Raw genomic sequence first — 24,652 nt, 5'->3', positions numbered from 1 at the left:
GACAATTATTGGACAACACTACAAATCAGGACTTGATTAATTGTTGGTGGATTGTCTGGACTTGAGAAAGTGATTCAAAATGTTAATAACTAAGATTAATTTAAAAATGTGTAGTGTTGCAAATCTACAGTCATCAAGCCAGTATGGTACTGGTACAAAGCTGGAAATATAGACCAAAGGAACAAGATAGAAGCCCAGATAAACCCATATACCTATGGACACCTTATGTTTGACCAAGAAGGCAAGAATATACATAGGAGAAAAGATAGTCTCTTCAATAAGTGGTGCTGGGAAAGCTAGCCAGCTATATGTAAAAGATTGAAATTAGAAAACTCCCCAATACCATACAAAATGAAGTCGCGTCGTGTTCGACTCTTTTCGACCCCATAGACGGCCGCCCACCAGGCTCCCCCATCGCTGGGATTCTCCAGGCAAGAAAACTGAGTGGGTTGCCATTTGTTTTCCAATGCATGAAAGTGAAAAGTGAAAGTGAAGTCGTTCAATCATGTCTGTCTCTTTGCTACCCCATGGACTGTAGCCTTCCAGGCTCCTCCATCCAAGGAATTTTCCAGGCCAGAGTACCGGAGTGGGCTGCCATTTCCTTCTCCAGGGCTTCTTCCCACCCCAAGGATTGAACCTGGGTCTTCCACATTGCAGGCAGACACTTTACCATCTGAGCTACCAGGGAAGCCTATACACAAAGATAACACCATACACAAAGATAAACTCAAAATGGATTAAAGATCTAAATGTAAGACCATAAACCCTAAAACTCTTAGAGGAAAACATAGAAAGAAGACTCTTTGACATTGTTGTGGTTCAGTCATTAAGCGATGTCCCACACTTTGCAACTCAGTGGACTGCCGCAGGCCAGGCTTCTCAGTCCTTCAGTATTGTCTGCAGTTTGCAGAAACTCATGTGCATTGAATTGGTGATGCTATCCAACCATCTCATCTTCTGTTGCCCCCTTCTCCTCCTGCCTTCAATCTTTCCTAGCATCAGGGTGTTTTCCATTGAGTTGGCTCTTTGCCTCAGGTGGCCAAAGTATTGGAGTTTCAGCTTCAGCATCAGTCCTTCCAGTGAATATTCAGGGTTGAGTTCCTTTGGGATTGAGTGGTTGGATCTCCTTGAGTCCACGGGACTCTCAAGAGTCTTCTCCAACACCACAGTTCAAAAGCATTAATTCTTCAGAGCTCAGCCTTCAAAGAGAAAAGGGAAATGGGAACCTTCTTGCACTATTGGTGGGAATGTAACCTGATACAGTCATTATGGAGAACAGTATCGAGATTCCTTAAGAAACTAGAGAATAAAACTATCAAATGACCCAGCAATCCCACTACTGGGCATATACTCTGAGGAAACCATAACTGAAAGGGACACATGTATCCCAATATTCATTGCAGCAATATTGACAATAGTCAGGACATGGAAGCAAACTAGATGAATGGATAAGGAAGTTGAGGTACACGTATACAATGAAATATTACTCAACATTAAAAGGAACAAATTTAAGTCAATGCTGTGAGGTGGATGAACCTAGAGCCTGTTATACAGAGTGAAGCAAGTCTGAAAGAGAAAACGAAATATCATATCTTGATGCATATATATGGAATCTAGAAAAATGACATGGATGAACCTAGTTGCAAGGTAGCAAGAGAGATGCAGACATAGAGAACCGACTTGTCACAGTGGGGAAATGAGAGGATGGGATGAATAGAGAGAGGAACATGGAAATATACATTGCCACACCGAAAATAGAAAGAAAGTGGGAATTTGCTGTATGACACAAGGAAGGCAACCTGGTGCTCTGTGACAACCTAGAGAGATGGGACGGCGTGGGAGGGGGCGGGGAGGTCAAAGAAGGGGGAGACTTATGTATACCTGTGACTGATTGATGTTACTGTATGAAGCCAGCACAACACTGTAAAGCAATGACCCTCCAACTAAAAATAAATAAATTTTTTAAAAGTTCAATGTAATGAATGTGTAGTTTGTGTAGTTTTATGCTGTGAATAGCTATGTCTACACATACATTTTTTTTTCTTTCCAGAGAGTAGAGTGATAATCAATTACCACCACAGTATTGACTACTGTATAGCTTTAAATTAACTGGCCCGTAATTCTTTCCATCCTTATATTAAATAGAGTTTCCAACTGGAAATATAATTTCTGGTATCCTTGACAAAGTGTCTCAGTAGAATCTTGTTGATCTGTAGGTTTCCCCAACACTTGTCACCCTAGGGCTTTCATTCTCTTATTACTCTCAATTATGTCCATAGCTTTTTTTTTTTTTTCTTTTGCATTTTGAGTCTTTCTCAATTTGAGTTTTTACCTTTGTTTTGTTGGAGCAAAACCTCAAGAAGCTTTTAGAAAATATATTTGTGGAAATTATATTATTTTATTCATAATTGACTAATAGTTTGGCTACATGTACCATTGTAGGTTCAAAAATATTTTCCTTTGGAATTTTAGAGGCACTGCTCTTTAACTCTTCGAGCATGCATATTTGCTGATGATTTCTTTTCTACCTCATGGCTTACTTAGCCTCTCTTTCACTCATTCCCCAGTCAGCTTCTCTCCTAGATAACCGCTGTTACTAGTTTCTAAGTAAAATCTAGCAAATCTCATGTAGATATTACACGATTTTCAGAGAGATTCAAAGATTCGGTTTAGTACAAATGTCCATTTGTAAAATGGAAAATATCCATTATATGAAAAAAATATCCATTATTTGGAAAGAATGAGGACCGTTTGTCCTTAAGTCACTTTCTCTGTTATCAAGAACTAATTATCCCTCTTTCTAAGTCCGCAACCTCATTAAGCACCTTTTTCTTAAGAAAGACTAATCCTCCTTCAACTTACCAAGCATAAGTGACAAGCCACAGAATTTATTGGTAAAAATATATTGGAATCCATTAGTAATTCATGGAGAAAGATAAGCAAGTATAAAATTATGTTGGTAAAACTAAGTCACATATTCCTTAGATAATTCTCTTACTCCAGCAGGTACCACCTAGTTCCTAAGACTTCATCATGAAAAGGATGTTGTGAAAGAACCTAATTCATCCCAAGACATTGCTGTTCCTTCCAGGATTCCTGAAGGGCGTCTGTTTCCTAATGGTGATCCTGGTTACTGCATTGTGCAATCTCAGAGGACTGGGCGGGAACAGTGGTCCTCATCTTGGTTCTCTGAGAGACTGAGAAAGACATCAGGAGCAGGACTCAGTCTAAAGAAGTTCCTACCTCTTCAAACACTCAGGTTATGCCACTGATCTTTTTCTGAACTACATCAGCCCAGTCAAGATAGAAACAGAGCAGATGCTACACGGTCTTCTTTCAGGCAAGAGCACATGCTTGAAATCTTCCCTCAGGCAGTGGAGAAGGAAGACCTCTGTTACTAGTAAAAAGATGTGGATTCTTCAAGTGCCTTCTAACTGACCTTCTAACTAGCAGTGATAACAGCTAGAAGAAAGAGAGGAGCAGGGCAGGGGTCTTAGCTTTGGAGACCTTAGTCTACATGATGCTATTCTTTATGAGATCTGGAGCATCTTTGACATTACTGATCAGTTATTTTGAGTAGTTATTCATAATTATTAGTTTTTCTACCTTTAGAGCTGACATATATAATTTTTAAATTTATTTTTAATTGGAAGATAATTGCTTTACTGTGTTCTGTTGGTTTCTACCATACAACAATGTGGATCAGCTCTAAGTACACATATATCTCCTCCACCGTAAGACTTACGTCCACCCCACTGCCCCCTATCCTTCCCCTCTAGGTTGTCACAGAACATGAGGCTGAACTCTCTGAGCTATAAAACAACTTTCCATCGTCATCTATTTTGCACAGGGCAATGCCTGTATTTCAGTGCTACTCTCTCAATTCGTTCCACCCTCTCCTTCCCTCAGTGTGCTCACAAGTTTGTTTTCTACATCTGCATTTCTATTCCTGCCCTTGAAAGAGGTCCATCAGGGCTATTTTTCTAGATTCCATACATATCTGTTAATATACAATATTTGTTTTTCTCTTCCTGACTTACCTCACTGTGTGTAAAAGGCTCTAGATTTGTCCACCTCCATTCAACTGACTTAGATTTATTCCTTTTTATTGGTTGAGTTATTTTTCATTATATGTATGTGCCACAATACCTTCATCCACTCCTCTGTTGATTGACATCTAGGTTGCTTCCATGTCCTGGCTATTGTAAATAGTGCTGCAATGAACACTAGGTACACATGACCTTTTGAATCACGGTTTTCTCAGGGCATATGCTGGGCCATTTGGTAGTTTTACTCCTAGTTTTTACATGAATCTCCGTACTGTTCTCCATAGTAGCTGTATCAATTTACTTTTTTTTTTTTTTTAAGTTTTATTGTGTTAGGAACACCTAACATGAGGTGTATTCTCTTAACAGTATTTTAAGTGTATAACACAGTGTTGTTATACAGGCTTGATGGTGTGAGTAGTTCTCTAGAACTGAGATACCTTTCAGGACTGAAATTTTATACTGTCAACTAAAAAATATAGTCACAACCTGAAAGGAGACTTTTATTATATCTGGTGGGAAAGTTTAGGACTCCAAGCCCAGGAGACAGCATCTCTGTAGCTCTGAGAAAAGTGTTCCCCTTGGAACATGGCAGTGGGAGTCAGGCTGCATACAAATTTACAGCAAAGGGAGCAGGCAGTCTGAACATCAAAGATCAGGTATCAAATTAAGCAATTTAGCATTGGATGTGTGGGAAGATTCAAGCCTCTGGGCTCACTGAATTCATTGCTTTCATATGTACTTCAGCTATGTGGGCCAAATCCTGTTTCCTTGTTCACCTTAAGCAGTGGCAGCTGTGGCAGATGGCTGCTCCTTGTGTTCCCCCAGCTCCTCAGCAATCACCGTGGCGGGTGGATCACCATGGTGGGTGGTGGCATCTGGTGGATTGAGCTTTGGGAGCCCGCATTCACATTTGGAGGCCAGAAATCGCTGATGGCTGTGACATTTCTTGTTTATTGATTTGGCAGTAGAGATTTTCATTTCACAATACCCATTGATTAGCAATACTCTTTTACTCCATGCCCTCCCTCCCCCAGTTCCTGGCAACTACTATTCTATTCTTTATTCCATGAGCTTGACTCTTTTCGATACCTCATATAAGGGGATTCATGTGGTACTTGTCCGTCTGTTTCTGGCTTATTTCTCTTGGCATAATGTCTTCCAGGTGAGTTCATGTTGTGTCCTAGGACAGGATTTCCTTCTTTTTAAGAAGGAATAATAATCCTTTGCATGTATATACTACAGTTTACTTATCCACTCATCTGTTGATGGACATTTAGGTTGTTTTCACACTTTGGCTACAGTGACTACTGCTGCAGTGAACTTGAGAGTGCTAATATGTCTTTGAGACTTTGACTTAAATTATTTTGGGTAAATAATGTAGGTGTAGAATGGGTAAAACCTATGATGGTTCTGTTTTTTCTATTTTTATCTTTTTGAGTGACCTTCATATTCTTCATAATGGTTACACCATTTTGCCTTCCCACTACCAGGTACAAGGGTGCTTTTTTCCTCCATAATCTCACCAACATTTGCTATTTTGCTTTTTTGATTATAGTCATGTTGTAGCCACACGTTCCGGGAAACAAACTCACTCAGAAGGACAATGCAGATAGTGGAGTGCAGTTTATTGCACCGGCGGGCCCAAGGCAGAGTCTCCTCTTAGTCAAGGACCCCGACCAGCATTTGTGAAAATCTTTTATACCCCATGTGTTCGTGTCTGAACCCACCACTACAAAATCCTTGAGACTTAGGTAAACCAAGGAAAATACAATCCCAATAACCCCATCATTCACATGCTATGTGCTCATGTGCTCAAACAGTTAGCCAATAATCAATAAACCCGAGGTTACACTCCGGTAGATACAGAAAAATTTATGGCCTGTCAGGAGGAAGGGGTGATTAGTGTATGTTTGCTCTTAGGCGATGAGTAACCTAGATATGATCTTCAAGGTTCCCCTGTGTGGAGGGGGTCTTATCCTTCTGTTGTTGTTTTCATAGGCACTAAACACGGAGTTCAAAATCCATTGGAAAGGTGGCTGAGCATGATCAGCACAAACAGGCCTAAGATGGAGTCCAGGCCCTATGAATTTCTTCTTTAGTCATTCTTCAGGTGTGAAGTGATACATCATTGTGGTTTTGATTTAAATTTCCCTGGTGATTAGTAGTGATATTAAACTCCTTTTCATGTCCCTGTGGATATATATATATATATGTCTTCTTTAAACAAAGCTCTGTTCAAGTCCCTTACCTATTTAAAATTAAGGTTGTTAAATTTTTTTCTATTATGTTGTAGGAGCTTCTTACATACTTTGGAAATTAACCCCTTATCATATATATGGGGCTCATATTTCCTTAAGCCTTGTAACCAGGAAGAGTTGATTTTGAATCTGTGCTGGATCAGCTTCTGTGATTTTAACCCTCATCTTGCCACTTTTGCTATTGTAAGTGTGCATAATGGACTGCCTTTGGGAGATAACCTGAGCTGCCCACCTGTGAGGGACTGTAAGGAAGCGAAGGTAACACATTCCTCCCCATGAGGCTTGCCATACTAGGGGAAATTTGCAATTTTGTAATTTTGTACTCAATTTGCAATTGAGTAGTTTTTTACTTTGTTTCCTTATTCGCACTCCATTTCTGACTCATAAAAGAACCTGGCAACCAGGCCCCAGCAAGATGATTATTTTGAGGTATTAGGTTCTCATTGTCTCAGCCAGCGGGTTCCCAAAGTCCCTTTCTGGTCTAGGTGGGCTTCCCTCATAGCTCAGTTGGTAAAGAATCGGCCTGCAATGCAGGAGACTCGGGTTTGATTCCTGGGTGAAAAATGAAATTTTTCATTTCATTTTTTCCTTTTCCTAGTCTACACACCTCATCTCAGATTCACTGCAGTGAGCGAAGCAAGCTTGGGCTTGGTAACAGACTATGATATGTGCATTATATTAGACATTTTGTTGTTTTCATAGCAAAATTTTGAGGCCAATATAGCTTTTGTCCTTAATTTACAGCAGTGTTAGGAAGCTGATCTTCAGAGCGGTTGGGAAACATTTAATGTCACAAAGTACCAGTGCCTATAGATGTCTGCATACCCAGGGCAGTCAAAGTCCCCCACAGAAGGCTTCACTTCAATTCAGTTCAGTTCAGTCGCTCAGTCGTGTCCTACACTTTGCGAACCCATGAATCACAGCACGCCAGGCCTCCCTGTCCATCACCAACTCCCGGAGTTCACACAAACTCATGTCCATCAAGTCGGTGATGCCATCCAGTCATCTCACCCTCTGTCATCCCCTTCTCCTCCTACCCCCAATCCCTCAGAGTATCAGGGTCTTTTCCAATGAGTCAACTCTTCGCATGAGGTGGCCAAAGTATGGGAGTTGGGAGGCAGTGTCTCCTTGATCACTGTCCTTTCTGTGGTTAATTTCCTCTGCCTTAGCACTTGCCCACACCTCTCATGGTACAATGTATCCCAGATACACTCAAAGCTCACTCATTTCTTCACTCAAGTTATTGCCCAAAATGCGACTTTGGAAGAGCTTTTATCCAAATTTTCTCTTACATACACATGCAGGACTATTATTTGTCTTCTGCATATGTGTGTGTGTGTGGGTGTGTGTGTAAAATTCCCTCAAGAATTTAGATGGACAAGAATGTTGGTCACCATTATCATGCGCCTGGCATATAAGAGATGGCCTGGCATGTATCAATAATTAGGAAACATTGTGTCTATATTAATTTCTATGAGTACACTGAGTTGAATACATTCTCTCCTCATTTTCTCAAGTAAGGAAACTGAGGCTGAGAGAATTCAGTTCTTTTCAGGGTCCTACAAGGTAGAGAGATAGACACGTTTGAAACCAGTGAAAGAATTCCTTGATGGATCCAATCTAAAAGACATATTTCAGGCAAAGCTGAACTCAATGAAGGAAAAGTCTAACTCCGAAAATCCAATGGGAGTAAAAGGAACACATAGAAGAATACTTGTAGTTGACAGGAGACGTTAAAAACACAAAGTGCAAAAGAAAAACATAAGAAGAAATGTGCACTCAACTAGGACACAGGCTTTATTGGAGAAGCAAAACAATAGACACACTAATTGCTCACAGGATAGAGATCACAACGCGGATTACAGACGGGCATATGGCAAGGAGCGATCAGGCGATGATCCTGCTGCTGTTTATCCAACAAGATTGTGTCAGCTTCAGGAAGCAAGCCTTTTCTCTGTCAGCTGTAGGTTGAGGAGAGAGGTTAAGAAAGATGAAATCTGTCACCATGGCCGAAGGATGGACAACGGGAGAGCCTGGATCTTGTTGTTTCTTGGTCCAGATGAAATCTGGTGCTGTTACTTCCACTTGGGTGGACACTTCTGCTCGCATGGTGGGCATGGTGGCCCAGGAGGGCATTTCTTCTGGCTCGGTGGAGATGGGCATGGATGAGGTGGGCAAGGCTCATGGCACTTGGGTGGGCATACTTTTGGAGGTGGATGGCAGGGCACCTTGCACTGATGGTGATGCTGATGCTGATGCTGATGCGGATGTGGATGCGGATGCGGATGCGGATGCGGATGCGGATGCGGATGCGGAGGGTGAGACATCCTTCCTGGGTCTCAAGGAATCTGAAATACAAACAGACCGCATTGTTCTTAACAGAAAGTCCTATTCTTCCATTATTAGGGAGCCCTCTTCTACCACTTTCCAAAGAAAAAATTACTTACACAAATGCTGTGTGAATACAAGCACACTCTGAAGAAGAATAATCAGGATGTGAAATTTGTAGCTTATCTCAAAACACATCTTTACTAATTTCTCCCTTGAGGTCCTGGTTGCTGGTCTAATTGACTTGACTGTTGGCTTCCGAGGAGAAACACAAAGGCCCACACTCAGCACTCAGTGGGACTGCAGGCTGAGAAGGCTTCATTTGCAATGAATGCAGGGTGCACTGAAACACGGCATCTCATCTCCCTGAATCTCCCTAGGTTAAGATTGTGCCACTGATTCTATTCCTCTCGTCTCATTTAAGTGCACATTTAAGACGTCAAGAACAAGACTAAAAACTACCCCTAAATTCTTATTACCTTCTTATTCCCATAGAGAGCACTAATTTGTTAAAATACAGCCACTTCTACCCTAAGACTATACCCTACCACACAAGTGCTAAAAACCTCTAAAATTGTACTCACCAGAGGCTCCAAAGAAGACCTATGACTGAGTATCATGAAGATAGCAGTAGGGTGGTAGAGACTCCTTTTATAAGGACCAGGCAGCCCCACCCAGAGGGAATATCCCAGATCTGGCATGATACACTTGTTTCCCACCCCAAATACCATGTGCTTGCAATCTCAAAAATAAATTGTCACACTCATGCTGATATCACAAAGCTCCATTGCCATGGACTTCCTCACCCTTCACTGAGGCAGTTCAGAATGAGTCATTCAACACATTGTCTCAAAGCCCCAGTGCCAATATCATGCACCAGTTAGGAAATATGAGGAATTCCTTGACAATGGTACTGCTCCTCCATGGTTAAGATTGTGCTTGCCACATTCCCCAGCTCCCTACGCATCTGGTATGGAAAACTTACTACCCCATTCCATTTCAGCTTCAGCACCCAGCTTTGTCTCCCTCAATGGTCATGACTAGGGTTTACTAAACACACATATCTTAACCCCCACCCACAGTTTTTCTAAATTCCCCTTATACCACATTCTACTGATCTCTGGGCTTTTCTTGACAATTAAATGACTTAACCATGGGCACAAAGTCTATCATGATTTTCCAGTACTAACAGTCTCATTTCAGCTCTGTTTTCACATGGCTCCATAATGGACTTGAACAGGACAACATGATCCCTCAGGTTTCTTAGCCATAAGCTCATGCAATAGGATCCCTTCATGAAATTCTACTTTTTCTGCACACGACCATGAGTCATTGTGGTCTAGGGTTGTATGATGCTGTTCAGTTGCTCATTCGTGTCCAACTCTTTGCGACCCCGTGGACTGCAGCACACCACACTTCCTTGTCCTTCACTATCTCCCAGAGTTTGCTCAAACTCATTTCCATTGACACCATCCGACCATCTCATCTTCTGTCGTCCCTTCTCCTCCTGCCTTCAATCTTTCCCAACATCCCAACAAGGTCTTTTCCAATAGGTTGGCTCTTCACATCAGGAGGCCAAAATATTGGAGTTTGAGCTTCAATATCAGTCCTTCCAAAGAATATTCAGAGTTGATTTCCTTTAGGATTGACTGGTTTGCTCTCCTTGGTGTCCAAGGGGCTCTCATGTGTCTTCTCCAGCACCACAGTTCAAAAGCCTCAGTTCTTCAGTGCTCAGCCTTCTTTATGGTCCAACTCTGACATCCATACATGACCACTGGAAAAACCATAACTTTGAGTATAGGGACCTTTGTCAGCAAAGTGATGTCTCTGCTTTTTGATACACTGTCTAGGTTTGGTATAGTTTTCTTCCCATGAGCAAGCATCTTTTATTTCATGACTGCAGTCTCAGTCCTCAGTGATTTTAGAGCCCAAGAAAATAAAGTCTGTCACGGTTTTCATTTTTTCCCCCATCTGTTTCCCTGAAGTGATGGGATCGAATGCTATGATCTTAGTTTTTTGAATTTGAAGTTTGAAGTTTGAAGCCAACTTTTTCACTCTCCTCATTCACTTTCATCAAGAGGATCTTTAGTTCATCTTTGGTTTCTGCCCTAAGGGTGGCATCATCTTCATACTTGAGGTTATTGATGTTTCTCCCGGCGATCTTGATTCTAGCTTGTGCTTCATCCAGCCCAGCATTTTGCATGATGTACTCTGCATATAATTTAAGTATGCGGGGTGACAATATACTGCCTTTGCTTACTCCTTTCCCCTTTTGAACCAGTTCATTTTTCCATGTCCAGTTCTTAGTGTTGCTTGTTGTTCTGCTGTTTTCGGTCTACTAGAAACCAAATTCGTCTCATCTCATTATCTTCAAAATTGTCTCAATATCTGGACTGTATCCATTTAGAAGCTTTTCCACTAGTACTCCCCAAATATCTTGTGCTAATTTACACTACAGCCGTTAATTCAGTTAACTCTATCAGGCCCTTTTTTGAAATGACATTTGGTGTGTTTTCAGACTTTCTTAGTACACCCAGGGAATGAAGCTCCATCAATCATTCATTCCAGCATTCAATCATTGGATATTTTTCCCTAAATAAATAAATGATGGATGACACAGAATCCATTCATAATTTATTAGTATAATTTGTTGAACCACAGTATAATAATAATAAATAAACCATACCTTTACTTGATATATGAATAATAATAAGTAAGTAAGCATAATAATCATAAGTAAATAACACTTCAGCTAATAATTTGCACTCTGCTTTCCAGGGAAAGCTTGAGTCCTGGGCTATGCAGACATCCATGCACACCAGTACTGTGTGACATTAAATATTTCCCAACTTCCCTAAAGACCAGTTTATTTACATAGTTGTAATTAGAGATAAAAACTATACCTGCCTCAAAATTTTGCTATCAAAACAACAAAATGCCTAATATAAGGCACATTACATGATCGGTCCTATGGAAATATGAGGCTTCCCTGGTGGCTCAGATGGTAAAGCGTCTGTCTACAATGCGGGAGACCAGGGTTCGATCCCTGGGTTGGGAAGATCCCCTGGAGAAGGAAATGGCAATCCACTCCAGGACTATTGCCTGGAAAATCCCATGGACAGAGGAGCCTGGTAGGCTACAGCCCATGGGGTCGCAAAGAGTCGGACACGACTGAGCGACTTAAAAAAAAAAAAAAAAAAAAAAAAACCTGATAAGGGGTTAATTTCCAAAATATATAAGAAACTTATACAACATAATAGCAAAAAGGTTAGGAGCCTTTATTTCAAATATGCAAGGGACTTGAATAGAGCTCTGTTTACAGAAGACATATTGAAAAGGAGTCTAATATCACTACTGATCATCCAGGATATGAAAATCAAACACACAATGACATATCACTTCACACCTGTTAGAATGATTGTGATCAGAAAAACAAGAAATCCTAATCAAAGTTGGTGAGTTTGTGTACAAAATAAGGAGACTTTTACCTGTTAGTGCAATGGTAAATGGTTCAACCATTATGAAAAATATGAAGGTTACTCAAAAGTTAAAAAATAGAAACCAGAACTACCATATGTATTCCCCATCAACATTAGTGTATTTATCCAAGTTAATTTAAATCAGGGTCGCCAAGACATATTAGCACTTTCAAGTTCACTGCAGCAGTACCCACAATAGCCAAGACGTGTTAACATCCTAAATGTCCATCAACAGATGAATGGATAAATAAACTGTAGTATACACATACAGTGGATTATTATTTGTCCTTAAAAAGAAGGAAATCCTGTCATGAGACAACATGGATCAACCTGGAAGACATTATGCCAAGAGAAGTAAGCCAGACCCAGGAGGACAAATGCTGCATGAATCCCCTTATATGAGGTATTGAAACAGTCAAACTCGTGGAAGTAAAAGGGCACATGGGCATATGCCCTGAGTAAACTGTGCTTCAAAAGGTAAATGTACCCCAGTGTTCATTGCATACAGCCGCTATGGAGAATGGCATGGAGATCCTTAAAAAATTAGGAATAAAACTACAATATGGCCCAGCAATCCCTGGGGATACTTCTCTGGGCATATGCCCTGAGAAAATTGTAATTCAAAAAGGCATATGTACTCCAATGTTCATTGCATCACTGTTTCCAATAGCCTGGATGTAGAAGCAACCTAGATGTCCATCAACAAATGAATAGGTAAAGAAGTTGTTGTACATAAATACAATGGAATGTCACTCAGCCATAGATAGGAGTTCAGTTTAACTGAGGTGGACAAATCTAAAGCCCGTTATACAGAGTCAATCAGTCAGAAAGAGAAAAACAAATATCACATTTTAACACATATATATGAAATCTGGAAAAATGGTGCTAATGAAACTATTTGCAGAGCAGGAATAGAAATGCAGATGTAGAGTACAGGACTTCCAAACACAGAAAGAGAAAGAGAGGGTGGGATGAATTGCAAGCGTAGCATTGAAATATATGCATTGCCATGTGTAAAAGAGATGGCTAAAGGAAGGTTGCTGAATAGCACAGGGAGCTCAGCCTTGTGCTCTGTGATGATCTAGAGGGATGGGGTGGGGGGCCATGGGGTGAAAGTGAGGCTCAAGGTGGAGGGGCTATATGTGTACTTAAAGCTGATCCACATCTTTGTAGGCAGAAAGCAACACAACATTGTGGAGCAGTTATCCTCCAATTAAAAATAAATTTCAAAAGAAGGAATGTGAGCTCTATAAGGCAGCAAAACTAATACGAATTATGAATAACTGCTCACAATAACTAATTAATGTGAACCGTGCCCCCAAATGTGATTAAAATAGGATTATTATTTAGTGTGAGGGCCCCCTCCCTAAGACCCTTGCCCAGCTCTCCTCTGTCTTCAAGCTGACATCACTACTAATTCAAAGGCTTCAGTCTGAAGGCAATATCAGAATCCACACCTTCTTACTAGTAAGAAAGTTCCTCCTACTGCCTGAGGGAATATTTCATGCCTTGTGCTCTCTCCTGAAAGAAGGCAGTGTGGTGTCTGCAATATTTCTTGATTGGGTTGGTGTGCTACAGGAAAAAAAAAAAAATCAGTGACATAACCTGGACATTTGAAAAGGTAGGAACTTTTTTAGATTGAGCCCTGGTCCTGATCGCTTTCTCAGTATCTCAGAGAACCAAAATGAGGACAGATGTTCCTCTGAGATTCCACAGTGGAGTAACCAAGATCACTGTTAGGAAACAGACATCCTTCAGGGATCTCAGAAGGAACAGGGATGTCTTGGGATGGGTCAGTTATTTTCCACTACATTTTTTTTTTTTTTTTCATGTTGAAGTGTTAGGAACTAGGTGGGGCCTGCTGGAGCAAGAGAATGATCTAAGGAACATGTGACTTAGAACAATTCTACCAACATAATTTTAAACTTGCTCTTCTTGCCTCATGAATTAATAATGGATTCCAAAGCTACTTTTTACCAATAAATTTTATGGGTTGTCACTTAGGTTTGATAAATGAAGGGGGATCAGGCTTTCTTTAAAAAAAAAAAAAAAAAAAAGAGTGCTTAATGAGGTTACTGATGTGGAAAGAGGGATAATTAATTCCTGATACACAGAGAAAATGACTAAAAGACAGGTGACTCTCACTTTTCTCAAATAATGAATCATTGAAGCATCTGTAGCAAATTAAATCTCTGAAAACCATATAACAGCTACATGAGAGTTTGCTAGATTTTACTTAGAAACCAGTAAAAGTGGTTATCTAGGAGAGAAGTTGACTGTCTGGGGGATGAGTAGAAGAGAGACCAAATAAGACATGAGGCAAAGAAGATGTCATCTGTACATATACATGCTCGAAGGGGAAGGAGCAATGCCATGGGAAAATATTTTTTGAACCTACAGTTTTACATGGAGCCAAACTATTCATCAAATGTGAATAAAGTAAAATCCATTTGTTCCTTTTCCAGGAAATCTTCCCAACCCAGAGATCAAGCCAAGGTCGAACCTCTTTCTACATATTAGCCTCCTGAAAACAATTAAATTCTCTCAGCCTCAGTTTCCCTATTTGTAAAAAAGTGGAAAAGAACGTATTCAACTCAGTGTACTCATAAAAATTAACTTATTCACAAATGTTTCCTAATTATTAACACATGCCCTCCAGTATCTTACATGCTGTTAACTGTTAACATGAGTATGGTGACCAAAGTCCTTGTCTGTGTAAATTCTTGAGTGAATTTCACACAGACATGCATACACAATCCAGCTTGTTATTCTTCCCACCTGTGGTTTCCCATGATGTACTCTGCATATACATTAAATATGTAGGATAACAATAATACTCCCTCATCATACTCCTTTCCCAATTTTGAACCAGTCAGCTGTTTCATGTCCAGTTCTGACTGTTGCTCTTGACCTGCGTGCAGTGTGTCAGGAGACAGGTAAGGTGGTCTGGTACTCCTGCCTCATTGAGAAGTTTCTGCAGTTTGTTGTGATCCACACAATCAAAGGTTTTGGCATAGTGAGGGAAGCAGAAGTACATATTTTTCTGGAATTCCCTTGATTTCTCCACGATCCAGTGATGGTTGGCAGTTTGATCTCTGGTTCCTCTGCCTTTTTAAAACATAGATTGTACATCTGGAAGTTCTGGGTTCACATATCGCTGAAGCCTAGCTTGAAGGATTTTAAACCTAACCTGCTCGCACGTGAAATGAGAGTAATTGTAACATAGTATAAACATGATTTGGCATCACCCTTCTTTGTGGTTGGAATGAATGATGACCTTTCCCTGTGCTGTGGCCACTGCTGATGTTTCCAAATTTACTGACCTATTAGGACAGTGTTTTAACAGCACTATCTTTTAGGATTGGGTCACCACCACTATCTTCATTTGTAATAATGCTTCCTAGGGCCCACTTGACTTCACACCCCAGAAGGTCCAACTCTGAGTGAGTGATCACACCATCGTGGTTATTAGGACTGAACTGTTAACCCATGGAATCTGATACTATCTTCGAATAAAGAGTATCAGAATTAAGTTGAATTGTAGAATATCCACCTAGTGGTCAAGAATTGTTCAGTGGTTAGTGGAACCCTCTCCATACTTCTTATAGAGGAATTTGGTGCACAGTTTTTATCTTTTTTTTTTCTTATTAATACAGTATTTATTTGTCTTCTTTCTGTCAAGCCCTGAGCCAACCACTTTCCCCAGACTGCCTGGGGAGGTACAGGAAAAGGAACACCCAGGGCAGAGAAGACACGGGAAAAAGAACTATGGGAGGTGGATACGGCTCCCTCACATGGCGAAGAGGAGGAGAAAGGCTGCCAGCAGGCAAAAGAGCCCCATGGCCTCCGGGAGGGCAAAGCCCAAGATGGCCTAGGAGAAGAGCAGCTGCTTCAGAGAAGGGCTCCTGTCATAGCCAATGATAAGTCTCCCAAACACAGTCCCCATTCCAGCTCCGAAGCCAGCCACCCCTACTGTGGGAGCCCCAGCTCCAAAGAACTTGGCTGCTGGGTCTATGTCCCTTGAAATGGCACTGGTGTGGAAGCTGTGGCTAGAAGTAAGTGAGGTGGTCAGGGGACGAGGGGCTGCCAAGCTGCTGCGGCTCTCATCTCTCAGTGTCTCCCGTCGTCTTAGCACCACTGCAGACAGTGATCGGCTCAGTAGTGCAGAGGTTCCCCTGATCAAGGAGGGGGTTGAGACGAACTTGGCGCAAGTGGATGCCTTATGATTATACACTGGAGAGGATGAATAGATTCAAGGGATGAGATATGATAGACAGAGTGCCTGAGTAACTATGGACAGAAGTTTGTAACACTATATAGGAGGTAGTGACCAAAACCATTCCAAAGAAAAAGAAATGCAAGAAGCAAAGTGGTTGTCTGAGGAGGCTTTACAAATAGGTGAGGAAATATGAGAAGAGTAAGGCAAGGGAGAAAGGGAAAGCAGAGTTCCAGAGAAGAGCAAGGGGAGATAAGAAAGCCTTTTAAAATGAAGAGTGCAAAGTAATAGAGGAAAACAATAGAATGGGAAAGAATAGAGATGTCTTCAAGATAATTGGAGATATCCAGGGGACTATTCATGCAAGGATGGGTAGGATAAAGGGCAGAAACAATAAGGCCCTAACAGAAGCAGAAGAGATTAAGAAAATGTGACAAGAATATACATAAAAAGTATACAAAAAAAAAAAGGAGTCTTAATGATGCAAATAACCACGATGGTGTGATCACTCACTCAGAGTTGGACCTTCTGGGGTGTGAAGTCAAGTGGGCCCTAGGAAGCATTATTACAAACGAAGATAGTGGTGGTGACCCAATCCTAAAAGATAGTGCTGTTAAAACACTGTCCTAATATGTCAGTAAATTTGGAAACATCAGCAGTGGCCACAGCACAGGGAAAGGTCATCATTCATTCCAACCACAAAGAAGGGTGATGCCAAATCATGTTTATACTATGTTACAATTACTCTCATTTCACGTGCGAGCAGGTTAGGTTTAAAATCCTTCAACCTAGGCTTCAGCAATATGTGAACCCAGAACTTCCAGATGTACAATCTATGTTTTAAAAAGGCAGAGGAACCAGAGATCAAACTGCCAACCATCACTGGATCGTGGAGAAATCAAGGGAATTCCAGAAAAATATGTACTTCTGCTTCCCTCACTATGCCAAAACCTTTGATTGTGTGGATCACAACAAACTGCAGAAACTTCTCAATGAGGCAGGAGTACCAGACCACCTTACCTGTCTCCTGACACACTGCATGCAGGTTAAGAGCAACAGTCAGAACTGGACATGAAACAGTTGACTGGTTCAAAATTGGGAAAGGAGTATGACGAGGGAGTATTATTGTTATCCTACATATTTAATGTATATGCAGAGTACATCATGGGAAACCACAGGTTGGAAGAATAACAAGCTGGATTGTGTATGCATGTCTGTGTGAAATTCACTCAAGAATTTACACAGACAAGGACTTTGGTCACCATACTCATGTTAACAGTTAACAGCATGTAAGATACTACAGGGCATGTGTTAATAATTAGGAAACATTTGTGAATAAGTTAATTTTTATGAGTACACTGAGTTGAATACGTTCTTTTCCACTTTTTTACAAATAGGGAAACTGAGGCTGAGAGAATTTAATTGTTTTCAGGAGGCTAATATGTAGAAAGAGGTTCGACCTTGGCTTGATCTCTGGGTTGGGAAAATTTCCTGGAAAAGGAACAAATGGATTTTACTTTATTCACATTTGATGAATAGTTTGGCTCCATGTAAAACTGTAGGTTCCAAAAATATTTTCCCATGGCATCGCTCCTTCCCCTCCGAGCATGTGTATGTACAGATGATGTCTTCTTTGCCTCATGTCTTATTTGGTCTCTTTTCTACTCATCCCCCAGACAGTCAACTTCTCTCCTAGATAACCACTTTTACTGGTTTCTAAGTAAAATCTAGCAAACTCTCATGTAGCTGTTACATGGTTTTCAGAGATTTAATTTGCTACAGATGCTTCAATGATTCATTATTTGAAAAAAGTGAGAGTCACCTGTCTTTTAGTCATTTTCTCTGTGTATCAGGAATTAATTATCCCTCTTTCCACATCAGTAACCTCATTAAGCACTCTTTTTTTTTTTTTTTAAAGAAAGCCTGATCCCCCTTCATTTATCAAACCTAAGTGACAACCCATAAAATTTATTGGTAAAAAGTAGCTTTGGAATCCATTATTAATTCATGAGGCAAGAAGAGCAAGTTTAAAATTATGTTGGTAGAATTGTTCTAAGTCACATGTTCCTTAGATCATTCTCTTGCTCCAGCAGGCCCCACCTAGTTCCTAACACTTCAACATGAAAAAAAAAAAAAAAACGTAGTGGAAAATAACTGACCCATCCCAAGACATCCCTGTTCCTTCTGAGATCCCTGAAGGATGTCTGTTTCCTAACAGTGATCTTGGTTACTCCACTGTGGAATCTCAGAGGAACATCTGTCCTCATTTTGGTTCTCTGAGATACTGAGAAAGCGATCAGGACCAGGGCTCAATCTAAAAAAGTTCCTACCTTTTCAAATGTCCAGGTTATGTCACTGATTTTTTTTTTTTTCCTGTAGCACACCAACCCAATCAAGAAATATTGCAGACACCACACTGCCTTCTTTCAGGAGAGAGCACAAGGCATGAAATATTCCCTCAGGCAGTGGGAGGACCTTTCTTACTAGTAAGAAGGTGTGGATTCTGATATTGCCTTCAGACTGAAGCCTTTGAATTAGTAGTGATGTCAGCTTGAAGACAGAGGAGAGCTGGGCAAGGGTCTTAGGGAGGGGGCCCTCACACTAAATAATAATCCTATTTTAATCACATTTGGGGGCACGGTTCACATTAATTAGTTATTGTGAGCAGTTATTCATAATTTGTATTAGTTTTGCTGCCTTATAGAGCTCACATTCCTTCTTTTGAAATTTATTTTTAATTGGAGGATAACTGCTCCACAATGTTGTGTTGCTTTCTGCCTACAATGATGTGGATCAGCTTTAAGTACACATATAGCCCCTCTACCTTGAGCCTCACTTTTACCCCATGGCCCCCCATCCCATCCTTCTGGATCATCACAGAGCACAAGGCTGAGCTCCCTGTACTATTCAGCAACCTTCCTTTAGCCATCTCTTTTACACATGGCAATGCATATATTTCAATGCTATGCTTGCAATTCATCCCACCCTCTCTTTCTCTTTCTGTGTTTGGAAGTCCTGTACTCTACATCTGCATTTCTATTCCTGCTCTGCAAATAATTTCATTAGCACCATTTTTCTAGATTTCATATATATGTGTTAAAATGTGATATTTGTTTTTCTCTTTCTGTCTGATTCACTCTTTATAACGGGCTTTAGATTTGTCCACCTCAGTTAAACTGAACTCCTATCTGCTCCTTTCTATGGCTGAGTGACATTCCATTGTATTTATGTACAACAATTTCTTTACCCATTCATTCGTTGACTGACATCTAGGTTGCTTGCATGTCCAGGCTATTGGAACCAGTGATGCAATGAACACTGGAGTACATGTGCCTTTTTGAATTACAATTTTCTCAGGGCATATGCCCAGAGAAGTATCCCCAGGGATTGCTGGGCCATATTGTAGTTTTATTCCTTATTTTTTAAGGATCTCCATGCCGTTCTCCATAGCGGCTGTATGCAATGAACACTGGGGTGCATTTGTCTGTTGAAGCACAGTTTACTCAGGGCATGTGCCCATGTGCCCTTTTACTTCCACGAGTTTGACTGTTTCAATACCTCATAAAGGGGATTCATGCAGCATTTGTCCTCCTGGGTCTGGCTTACTTCTCTTGGCATAATGTCTTCCAGGTTGATCCATGTTGTCTCATGACAGGATTTCCTTCTTTTTAAGGACGAATAATAATCCACTGTATATATATACTACAGTTTATTTATCCATTCATCTGTTGATGGACATTTAGGATGTTAACACGTCTTGGCTATTGTGGGTACCGCTGCAGTGAACTTGAAAGTGCTAATATGTCTTGGCGACCCTGATTTAAATTAACTTGGTTAAATACACTAATGTGGATGGGGAATACATATGGTAGTTCTGGTTTCTATTTTTTAACTTTTGAGTAACCTTCATATTTTTCATAATGGTTGAACCATTTACCATTGCACTAACAGGTAAAAGTCTCCTTATTTTCTACACAAACTCACCAACTTTCACTAGGATTTCTTGTTTTTCTGATTACAATCATTCTAACAGGTGTGAAGTGATATGTCATTGTGTGTTTGATTTTCATATCCTGGATGATCAGTAGTGATATTAGACTCCTTTTCAATATGTCTTCTGCAAACAGAACTCTATTCAAGTCCCTTGCATTTTTGAAATAAAGGCTCCTAACCTTTTTGCTATTATGTTGTATAAGTTTCTTATACATTTTGGAAATTAACCCCTTATCAGGTTTTGTTTTTTTTTTAAGTCGCTCAGTCGTGTCCGACTCTTTGCGACCCCATGGGCTATAGCCTACCAGGCTCGTCTGTCCATGGGATTTTCCAGGCAATAGTCCCGGAGTGGATTGCCATTTCCTTCTCCAGGGTATCTTCCCAACCCAGGGATCGAACCCTGGTCTCCCGCATTGTAGACAGACGCTTTACCATCTGAGCCACCAGGGAAGCCTCATATTTCCACAGGACCAATCATGTAATGTGCCTTATATTAGGCATTTTGTTGTTTTGATAGCAAAATTTTGAAGCAGGTATAGTTTTTATCTCTAATTACAACTATGTAAATAAACTGGTCTTCAGGGAGGTTGGGAAATATTTAATGTCACACAGTACTGGTGTGCATGGATGTCTGCATAGCCCAGGACTCAAGCTTTCCCTGGAAAGCAGAGTGCAAATTATTAGCTGAAGTGTTATTTACTTATGATTATTATGCTTACTTACTTATTATTATTAATATATCAAGTAAAGGTATGGTTTATTTATTATTATTATACTGTGGTTCAAATTATACTAATAAATTATGAATGGATTCTATGTCATCCATCATTTATTTATTTAGGGAATTTATGTCATCCATCATTTATTTAGGGAAAAATAGCCAATGATTGAATGCTGGAATGAATGATTGATGGAGCTTCATTCCCTGGGTGTACTAAGAAAGTCTGAAAACACACCAAATGTCATTTCAAAAAAGGGCCTGATAGAGTTAACTGAATTAATGGCTGTAGTGTAAATTAGCACAAGATATTTGGGGGGTACTAGTGGAAAAGCTTCTAAATGGATACAGTCCAGATATTGAGACAATTTTGAAGATAATGAGAGGAGACGAATTTGGTTTCTAGTAGACCGAAAGCAGCAGAACAACAAGCAACACTAAGAACTGGACATGGAAAAATGAACTGGTTCAAAACAGGGAAAGGAGTAAGTAAAGGCAGTATATTGTCACCCCGCATACTTAAATTATATGCAGAGTACATCATGCAAAATGCTGGGCTGGATGAAGCACAAGTTGGAATCAAGATTGCCGGGAGAAACATCAATAACCTCAAGCATGAAGATGACACCACCCTTAGGGCAGAAAGCAAAGATGAACTAAAGATCCTCTTGATGAAAGTGAAAGAGGAGAGTGAAAAAGTTGGCTTCAAACTCCACATTCAAAAACCTAAGATCATAGCATTCGATCCCATCACTTCAAGGAAATAGATGGGGGAAAAAATGAAAACCGTGACAGACTATTTTCTTGGGCTCTAAGAAAGACTATTTTCTTGAGGACTGAGACTGCAGTCATGAAATAAAAGATGCTTGCTCATGGGAAGAAAAGTATACCAAACCTAGACAGTGTATCAAAAAGCAGAGACATCACTTTGCTGACAAAGGTCCCTATACTCAAAGTTATGGTTTTTCCAGTGGTCATGTATGGATGTCAGAGTTGGACCATAAAGAAGGCTGAGCACTGAAGAACTGAGGCTTTTGAACTGTGGTGCTGGACAAGACACATGAGAGCCCCTTGGACACCAAGGAGAGCAAACCAGTCAATCCTAAAGGAAATCAACTCTGAATATTCTTTGGAAGGACTGATATTGAAGCTCAAACTCCAATATTTTGGCCTCCTGATGTGAAGAGCCAACCTATTGGAAAAGACCTTGTTGGGATGTTGGGAAAGATTGAAGGCAGGAGGAGAAGGGACGACAGAAGATGAGATGGTCGGATGGTGTCAATGGAAATGAGTTTGAGCAAACTCTGGGAGATAGTGAAGGACAAGGAAGTGTGGTGTGCTGCAGTCCACGGGGTTGCAAAGAGTTGGACACGAATGAGCAACTGAACAGCATCATACAACCCTAGACCACAATGACTCATGGTCGTGTGGCAGAAAAAGTAGAATTTCATGAAGGGATCCTATTGCATGAGCTTATGGCTAAGAAACCTGAGGGATCATGTTGTCCTGTTCAAGTCCATTATGGAGCCATGTGAAAACAGAGCTGAAATGAGACTGTTAGTACTGGAAAATCATGATAGACTTTGTGCCCATGGTTAAGTCATTTAATTGTCAAGAAAAGCCCAGAGATCAGTAGAATGTGGTATAAGGGGAATTTAGAAAAACTGTGGGTGGGGGTTAAGATATGTGTGTTTAGTAAACCCTAGTCATGACCATTGAGGGAGACAAAGCTGGGTGCTGAAGCTGAAATGGAATGGGGTAGTAAGTTTTCCATACCAGATGCGTAGGGAGCTGGGGAATGTGGCAAGCACAATCTTAACCATGGAGGAGCAGTACCATTGTCAAGGAATTCCTCATATTTCCTAACTGGTGCATGATATTGGCACTGGGGCTTTGAGACAATGTATTGAGTGACTCACTCTGCACTGCCTCAGTGAAGGGTGAGGAAGTCCATGGCAATGGAGCTTTGTGATATCAGCATGAGTGTGACAATTTATTTTTGAGATTGCAAGCACATGGTATTTGGGGTGGGAAACAAGTGCATCATGCCAGATCTGGGATATTCCCTCTGGGTGGAGCTGCCTGGTCCTTATAAAAGGCGTCTCTACCCCCGTGCTGCTATCTGTGTGCTACTCAGTCATAGGTCTTCTTTGGAGCCTCTGGTGAGTACAGTTTTAGAGGTTTTTAGCACTTGTGTGGTAGGGTATAGTCTTAGGGTAGAAGTGGCTGTATTTTAACAAATTAGTGCTCTCTATGGGAATAAGAAGATAATGAGAATTTAGGGGTAGTTTTCAGTACTTCTTCTTGACGTCTTTATGCTCTTAAATGTGTCGAGAAGAATGGAGTCAGCGGCACAATCTTAACCTAGGGAGAGTCAGGGAGATGAGATGCCGTGTCTCAGTGCACCCTGCATTCATTGCAAATGAAGCCTTCTCAGCCTGCAGTCCCACTGAGCGCTGATGGGCCTTTGCATTTTTCCTGGAAGCCAACAGTCAAGTCAGTTAGACCAGCAAACAGGACCTCAAGGGAGAAATTAGTAAAGATGTGTTTTGAGATAAGCTACAAATTTCACATCCTGATTATTCTTCTTCAGAGTGTGCTTGTATTCACACAGCATTTGTGTAAGTAATTTTTTCTTTGGAAAGTGGTAGAAGAGGGCTCCCTAATAATGGAAGAATAGGACTTTCTGTTAAGAACAATGCTGTCTGTTTGTATTTCAGATTCCTTGAGACCCAGGAAGGATGTCTCACCATCCGCATCCGCATCCGCATCCGCATCCGCATCCACATCCGCATCCACATCCGCATCAGCATCACCATCAGTGCAAGGTGCCCTGCCATCCACCTCCAAAAGTATGCCCACCCAAGTGCCATGAGCCTTGCCCACCTCATCCATGCCCATCTCCACCGAGCCAGAAGAAATGCCCTCCTGGGCCACCATGCCCACCATGCGAGCAGAAGTGTCCACCCAAGTGGAAATAACAGCACCAGATTTCATCTGGACCAAGAAACAACAAGATCCAGGCTCTCCCGTTGTCCATCCTTCGGCCATGGTGACAGATTTCATCTTTCTTAACCTCTCTCCTCAACCTACAGCTGACAGAGAAAAGGCTTGCTTCCTGAAGCTGACACAATCTTGTTGGATAAACAGCAGCAGGATCATCGCCTGATCGCTCCTTGCCATATGCCCGTCTGTAATCCGCGTTGTGATCTCTATCCTGTGAGCAATTAGTGTGTCTATTGTTTTGCTTCTCCAATAAAGCCTGTGTCCTAGTTGAGTGCACATTTCTTCTTATGTTTTTCTTTTGCACTTTGTGTTTTTAACGTCTCCTGTCAACTACAAGTATTCTTCTGTGTGTTCCTTTTACTCCCATTGGATTTTCGGAGTTAGACTTTTCCTTCATTGAGTTCAGCTTTGCCTGAAATATGTCTTTTAGATTGGATCCATCAAGGAATTCTTTCACTGGTTTCAAACGTGTCTATCTCTCTACCTTGTAGGACCCTGAAAAGAACTGAATTCTCTCAGCCTCAGTTTCCTTACTTGAGAAAATGAGGAGAGAATGTATTCAACTCAGTGTACTCATAGAAATTAATATAGACACAATGTTTCCT

At 40.9% G+C, this 24,652-nt stretch overlaps 1 pseudogene; it reads right to left on the bottom strand.

The window, feature by feature from the left end:
* Positions 1 to 15,904: 15,904 nt before the first annotated feature.
* On the bottom strand, positions 15,905 to 24,092 carry LOC109556738 (ATP synthase F(0) complex subunit C2, mitochondrial pseudogene; annotated as a pseudogene).
* Positions 24,093 to 24,652: the final 560 nt, after the last annotated feature.

Source organism: Bos indicus, chromosome 3 (genome assembly GCF_029378745.1).
Source record: "Bos indicus isolate NIAB-ARS_2022 breed Sahiwal x Tharparkar chromosome 3, NIAB-ARS_B.indTharparkar_mat_pri_1.0, whole genome shotgun sequence".
NCBI lineage: Eukaryota > Metazoa > Chordata > Mammalia > Artiodactyla > Bovidae > Bos > Bos indicus.
This window is presented reverse-complemented; position numbering and strand designations above follow the sequence as displayed.